General features: G+C 36.5%; 1 protein-coding gene across 2 annotated transcripts in view; it reads right to left on the reverse strand.

Moving 5' to 3' along the window:
• The window catches only part of LOC107082055 (caspase-8-like), a 16927-nt gene extending 10720 nt beyond the window's left edge, over positions 1 to 6207 (reverse strand). The window contains exons 1-2 of one of the 2 annotated variants that reach the window (XM_015370506.1): positions 6057 to 6207; positions 305 to 400 (exon numbers count right to left, since the gene is read on the reverse strand). The gene's annotated coding sequence lies outside the window, so the exon portion shown is untranslated. Of the gene's footprint in view, positions 1 to 304; positions 401 to 1767; positions 2087 to 6056 lie in introns of those variants that run through there. The other variant, XM_015370507.1, reaches the window with a different exon arrangement.
• Between the last annotated feature and the right edge of the window lie 1149 nt (positions 6208 to 7356).

Raw genomic sequence — 7356 nt, forward strand, 5'->3', positions numbered from 1 at the left:
CTGCGCCTTTTAGTACGGTGCGCCTTATGGTCGTGAAAATACGGTAGTTTGTTTTTCAAGAATAGAGCACTCAGCCTTCACATTTTATGTAATTAATGTCGTTCCTACACTGTGCGACTTTAGCAATCATCTAAACACGATTTCATTACTTTCTTCCCATATTTCTCCCTATAACAGTATTCCCCAACCTAAATTCTGAGTTTGACAACAAATGAATCCAAAGGCTACACTAACTCAATAGTAGCAGTCAGGCTAATGCTAATTAGCTCATATCAGTGTCAGGTCTGTTGAAACAAAGACATACCAAAAAGCTGCAGGACACTGGGCCTCAACGACTGGAGTTTGAGGCCACTGTCCTGTAGGCCAAGTTCTGGTGGTTCCATTTTCCAGAAGATTCTCACTGTGGATAAATTAAGAAGTCATTTTATACATCCTTGTATTTACACCAAAGACAATAATACTTAAACTAATATTGTTTAATATCCATCACAGGTTGCCTTTTATCACTAGATAGGAAAAAAAGGCAATCATAGAACTACCCTTATGGTACGACATAAGACCGCAGATTTAGAGAATGAGCAAAGATTTATCCATGACTTTCCTACAACCCTCGTCATCAATCTGCCGCCTAATAATTTCTCAGTGTATATCTGCCACAGCAAACATGACGAGAGATTTTTTTTTAATTTGCCGGTTAGTTTTGGATCACTGACATGCCTTAAGACCGAATAACATCCCAGTAGCATCACTATGTTTGTAAGTATAATGCAAAGCTTCAAAAAGCTGCACTAACAAGTACAGTAAAAAAAAAAAATGATTTTGGAGGCTAGTTTACTACGCAGGGAGTAGACCAGTAGACATACAAAATGGGGACTAACACATACACCACTTCCTACGCAAATGTTGTAAACTAAAAAAAAAAAAAAAACTTAAGTAGGAAAATGTTCATATCCTGACACCCACTCAGACTCATCTGCCCAGGGTATGCCAGGAGTGAACTGGGGGAAAACGTTAAGAATATCATTTCATTAAAATTTGGTATCAGGTAATGATTGAGAACTTTACAAAAAAAACAACATTAAAAGTATTTCAATCTCAAAAAAGGAATCTTTAGACTCTTATTTACCTTTTATTGATGTAGAGTAATGTTTTGATAGATCCAGGATCAGTTCATGTACTTCAGAGGCATATCTACTATGTTGCTGACAGCTTTTAGACATGTCAGCACATGTCCAGGAGAGCAAATCTAAACTTTGTTACAACAGCTTGCTAGAATGAAAGTTCTTCCTCTGCAGATTAGTTGACTCGTGTGTTTAAGAGAAGGCAAACATTCCTGATAAATATGAAGCTCAGAACAATTTAAAAAATAAGACTTTTCAAGAGATAACTAGAAAGTGTAACGGTGCTCCAACTGTAAATCTGTTTTATAGCTAGAATCAATCTTAATGTAAATAACAGGATTCTAGCAGTTGTAGGGTTCATAAAGTGGAGAAGCAATGGGAGCTGCTATTTTAACAGATTATTCAGTGGAGAATAACCACTGCGTGGCTGCTAAATCATTCGGTTGGTTTCACTTTCAAAACAGTCATGAGCAGTGAAATAAAAGCAATGTCTAAAGAAACAGAGCTGATTAAACTGTAAGGAACCACATTAAGCACAGAACTAAAAGGCATCATTTTTCAATTTTTAGATCAATGTTTATGCTTTTATAAAACAAATTTAGTAAATGTAAAGTGACAGTTTGTTTAACTAGAAACAGGCTCTTACCTTATAAAAAATGAGTGTTCAGCAGAGCAGACCTCGTCAGAGACAAACTTATGACTGCTGACAATAGAGCTTGCATGAGTCCTAGGGCTGAGAGGAGGGCTTATTTACTTGATCTTCCCTCTGGGTTCACTGGTAACATTTAAGCAAAACCCTGTCGGTAATTTGCTTCCCTTCCTCATGTTTTCCTCTTCAAATGAATGGAATTTCACAGAACACTTTATTTAAGCAACTCCCATCCCAAAAACCACATGACCTATTATTCATTTTCCAATCAGCCAGTTAGATATGATCTTTTATGACGTAGTTTTTAATATTTTACTATAATAAACTGTTTTGTTTTAATTAGCAGTTAATTTATTCTGATAATTAAACCACCGACAATGAGTAGATCAAGGCAGGAGCAGAGAAGAATACGTGAGGCACTTTTTCTACCACCCTTTTTTCCATCCACTTAACTTTTAATGTATATGCTTGGATAATCAAGAACAAACAAACAAGTGGATGATGACTGCAGGATTCCCCATCATTGTTTCAGCTATAATACGTCCATCACATGATGTTGTTCATTGTTGTTATGCAATATGCTAATTTTCTAAAACTGAAAATCTGGGATTTTCATGATCTGGAAGCCCTGATCACTATAACTATTAGAAACTTTGAAATAAATACTGAAAAACATAACTGAACCAATGCTATGTAATCAAAGGGTTTATGAAATGAGTGACCAAAAGTCTACATCTTTGTTTCCTGTGTGTGTCTTTCTGCAGTTGAGGAAATTATGCTGGTATGACAAGATCTTAGGTCCAAAGATGGTTTCATGCATTTTTGTTTTGCGAGGAACATAAAGTCAAAGCCAGGAGAGATACATGACCTAAAGGAAGCTTCAACATTCCCACAAGCCTGGAGTCCAACCTGCACAGCATCAGCCTAAACTGATCTACAAATAGATGGTGAACCTCCTTCCAACTACATTATATTTGTACCATCACCTTGAATAAAGGTGTGCTGCCCCAGAGATGAGTATCGAGGCCACCTGCTGTTCGTCCTGTTCACCCATCACTGCCAGACATGGAAATCATTCTCCTTATGTTTGAGAACATTTTGATTTCCAACAATCAAACAATAGCAGTATATACTGTGATAGACATCTGATCAATATCTATAGAAAATATGCCTTATAGAATGACCATTAGTTTTACTGAAGTCTGATCCAGAACTGCACAGCTTTCAAGATAATGTAAGCAGAGGCAAGGATTTAGCTTCTTAACAGCTAAACATGATTGGTAGTAGTCCCAACCTCTTTTTCAAAAGTTAAAGGTTTAGGGCTAGGGAATTAATAGCATTTGGAATATAAATGAAAATTATCTAAACGTAATTTTCAAAATGCAGAGGCACTCAGTTTTAATCACGTTGCAAGAGCAAAACTCTACATTTCTCCCTCCAGCCCTTTAGGTGACAGTAATACGCTGAAAGTGGGTTTGCTCCCACACAGAAGGGAAGAAAGTTGCAGCTGGCATGCAGATCTGTGCATGGGAGGAGAAGTAAGAAACTTTTCGATAAAATGTTACAGTAAAGTCCTGCAACAATGGACTCTAGAAAAGCAGCTTTCGAGGTCATGGTTGAAAATATTTGTAATTATGATTTTTGGAGAATTGTTAAGCCCTGTTTAAAGGTTATGTTTTAATAGAGTAAGGGTTACACTAATAATTTTGCCTTTTTATTTTCCCCACCATCATTTCAAATAGGTCAAAAATACACAGGCTACCTTTTTCTCCACCAAAAACTCCTGAAAAGCAGGAAACTGAGAAGACTTTGGAGGATTTTAGTGTCCGGAAGTCCGACTCATACCACCATTTACAATGAAGCACGGGAGAGGGCCACATCATGAGGAACTCTCCTCACATCCGTTGAGGAGACTAGAAAAGCGTGATTTACCTGAAAACCCACTCCTACTTTTGCCTCGTGGAGAGCATCCTGACTACAGGCCTTTTACATAGGAGGCAAAAAGAGGATCAGAAGTTCATAAAAGCAACATAGAAGGTCTGACCTACAGGCAATCAGACATCTTTGAGACCAAAGTGCTTCCCTGTAGATATGCTGGAGACACACCTTTAACAGCCTCCCACCCACCAGAGAGTCAATAACTAGATATATAGAAAACAACAATATCACAAAAGAAGTAATTTAAAGGTATTGCGGAGGATTTTTTTTTGTGATTTTTTAAAAATACCCACCCTCACCACTTAAAAAAATGGACATGCACAACCCTGTACCCGCTTCGAAGAGGGAGCGCCTATTAAACGCGTGCAAGAGCATGCACAAGCTCATTTCTCCTCTGTTCAAAGGCTGTTCTCATAGCTCATACAAGCTTACTGCAACAAACTGCTGTAAGAGTATAACCAGGAAGTGAGGAAGTAAGTAAGTAAGTAAACTTTATTTCTATAGCACTTTTCACAGACCAGGGTCACAAAGTGCTGCACAAATTTAGAAAAAGTTTCTATAAATTAAAACAACATACAAAAACAGTAAACACAGTATTAAACTAAAAAACGAGTTTCAAAAAGTGGGTCTTTAGTTGTTTCTTAAAAGTGTCTATACATACAAGAGAACGAATGGTAAAAGGTAGCTCATTCCAGAGGCGAGGCGCCACAGCAAGGAGGGGAGGGAGAATTACGGTACACCCAGGAGAAAATGGATAAAAATAGACCGGAGGAAAAAAAAACAAAACATGAATCGATACTCTTGCAGACGTATCGATGCATCTGATCTTCGGCTGTTGGATCGATACATCGATACAAAACAATTATTATTTACACCCCTAATACTGAACTCAGTTAACTTACCGCTCGGACAGACGATCACTACTTTTTGCTCCCTGTTGGTCAAGTAACTCCTCCCATACCGTGCGGTGCCTGCGCAAACTTAGTTATGAGTCGCTGTGACAGCAAATCCTATAATGCTTTGCGAGGAGAGCTCTAAACACAAAACCTTCTGGATATATCTGCTTCTTCTGAGGCCTTTCTTTTCTTCTCATACACTTCGTGGAAACTTTTTTTCTTAAGACCTCAAATGGAAGCTGTTTTTTTTTTACGGACAACTGTTGAATTGTGCTGCTTTTATATTGATTCTGTTATACTGAATAAAATACATTGTTTGATCTACTGCCATTATTGAAGGAACGAGGCAAAAAATCTCCTCTCTTTCAAGTGTTTGGCGCTTCAGTCTGACCACCAAGATGACATTCTGATCAGAAACACTGCAGCTGATGTCAGATCGCAGGTACCATCAGAATTAGTCATACAGAAACATCGAGACGGTAAACAGCCTCTGACTAAACCAGGTTACATCACAGCTGACATTGGGATGTGTGCAATTCATCTCTTTCATCAATACTTTGTTCTACTGTTAATACTTGTATAGTTTTTGATCGTTTTACTATTTATTACAGGTTTTAATCCCACTAAAAGTCAATTTTCCCCCATTTGCAACAGCTTTAGAGCAATCCATAGCATGTATACACCAAGGCCAGAAGGCTGTGGCCCTGCTTTATTCTCATTTATTAATAATATATATATATATATTTCAGTGGTATTTGCAACTCTTGTTTATTTCATGTTTAAGTCTGGAACCAGCAAAGAAAATATATGGAGCAGATTATTTAGCTACATGAGTTTTCAGACAGATTAACAGATTAAGTGTCCTGTAACTTTAAAGACCAGATGAGACTAAACCAGCAGAACCAAGTTTAGGATAACTGGAAACTGATTAAACAGAAAAAAAGGTAGTTTCGAGTTTATTACACTAAACATGTTGTTGTGTTTATACTAAAAGGTTACTTTTAAAAGCAGAGATATTCTCAGTAATTTAAGCCACAGACTGCTCTTCCTTTGTTTATAAAAGGCCTAATTTATGAGAGGAACGCTGTTTTACTCACAAATAAAGATAGCTATTTAATTCTGTCATTTTACGAATGACTGTCTATAGAAACACACATTTAATTAGAACAAAAATAGAAAAAAGAACGAGAAGGATAAAACTTTTACAGTAAGTTTGGTCAGCTTCACAGAGAGACGCGTAGGTTTGTTTTTCTTTATCTAAATATTCTCTATTTGGCTCGAGCTAAATCTGTCAGCCTTTAAAACTTTTATTCATTAATCTTCCCCCCCTCCCTCCTAATAGTGACAGATATAAATAGCTCCGGAACCGGCCGGTAAAAGACAAAACGACATTTTCACAGACGGACAGTCAGGCTAAGTTTGTACCGAACATCTAATAAAAAGCAGCCATACCTGTTTGGACACAAATTGTTTCCTCGTCTGTCAGAAAAAGTTGGTTTTCGTTCACATCAGCATAGTGTTAGAGCTCCGAACCGATGGAAGAGAGACATACGAACTAAGTAAGTAAACTTTCCCAGAAGCCAGTCTGTTGCGTCAGTTAGGCTGAAGCCGGAAGTGGAAAGTAAAAAGAAAAGAGAGATAACTTAAAAACTTAATAATTCAGCTGCGCCCTCTGCTGTATTACATATGTTGTTACAAGTCTCCGTTCTATAACGAGCTCCTGTAAAGTCTAATCCTGCCATAATTAAAAATACAGAAATAAATAAATGCACCAAAAATAAATAAGCATAAAGTTAATTTTAGGTAGAAATCAAGTTATACAGTGAAACATAAATATATGTATCTCTTTTAATTAGCTTTGTCTATTTGCCTTTGTGATAATTACCTTATCAATTAAATGTATGAGGAGCAATTAAATATATGCTTATTTCTTTATTTTTGGAGCATTTTTTTATTTCTGTATTTATTTTTAATTATGGCAGGATTGGTCCTCCATATTAAAGAGCCCCATTTATAAGAAATAATCATTTAAATAGATACCTTTGACAAAAAATTTTCTAAAATAAGTTATTTATTCACATTGCTCTTTCACTTCCTATCTTGTATGTAAATCAACACTGTGACTCTGCTTTATCTCATCTAATCATAGGATTATTGAACTTTCTTTGTATGTTATGATATAAACAGAGGCGGGCAGTAACTAGTTAGATCTATTAGATCTTTTTACTTATACATCAATTATATTAGTTAGATAATTGCTTATTTTCCCCAGTCAAAGCAGGTTCACTGAAAGGTTCACTGGGCAGGTGTTTATATATATATAAACACCTGCCCATATTTAATTCCACCTAAAATAGCTGGAATCATACATAGTATTATCATATCAACATGCATTTTGAAGGAAGTTTACCCTTTTTAAACCTCCTTGACAGCTGAAGTGAGAGTAAACAGTATGAGATCATAAGGCCTTTCTTAGGTCTTGAGAAAAAACTAGTAGCAGCTCATAAGCATAGTAACGGATTTAAAGAGATCTCAAATGATATGACCGTGACAAGTCAAAACTGAAAAGAGGCTCAGATCCCAGGAATAACTGTAAAAGTAGACTGCAATATACGAAAAAGGCACCTAAGATACCCTAATATCTCATAATAAACGTCTTAATGTAGTTAATATGAAAAAGCTCTACCTCTATAATAATCTGAGACTTCACAGAGGAAAATCTTTGCTCTCTATGAAACATGAAAGCCTGACT

This window comes from Cyprinodon variegatus, unplaced genomic scaffold (assembly GCF_000732505.1).
Source record: "Cyprinodon variegatus isolate N-32 unplaced genomic scaffold, C_variegatus-1.0 Scaffold46, whole genome shotgun sequence".
Lineage (NCBI taxonomy): Eukaryota > Metazoa > Chordata > Actinopteri > Cyprinodontiformes > Cyprinodontidae > Cyprinodon > Cyprinodon variegatus.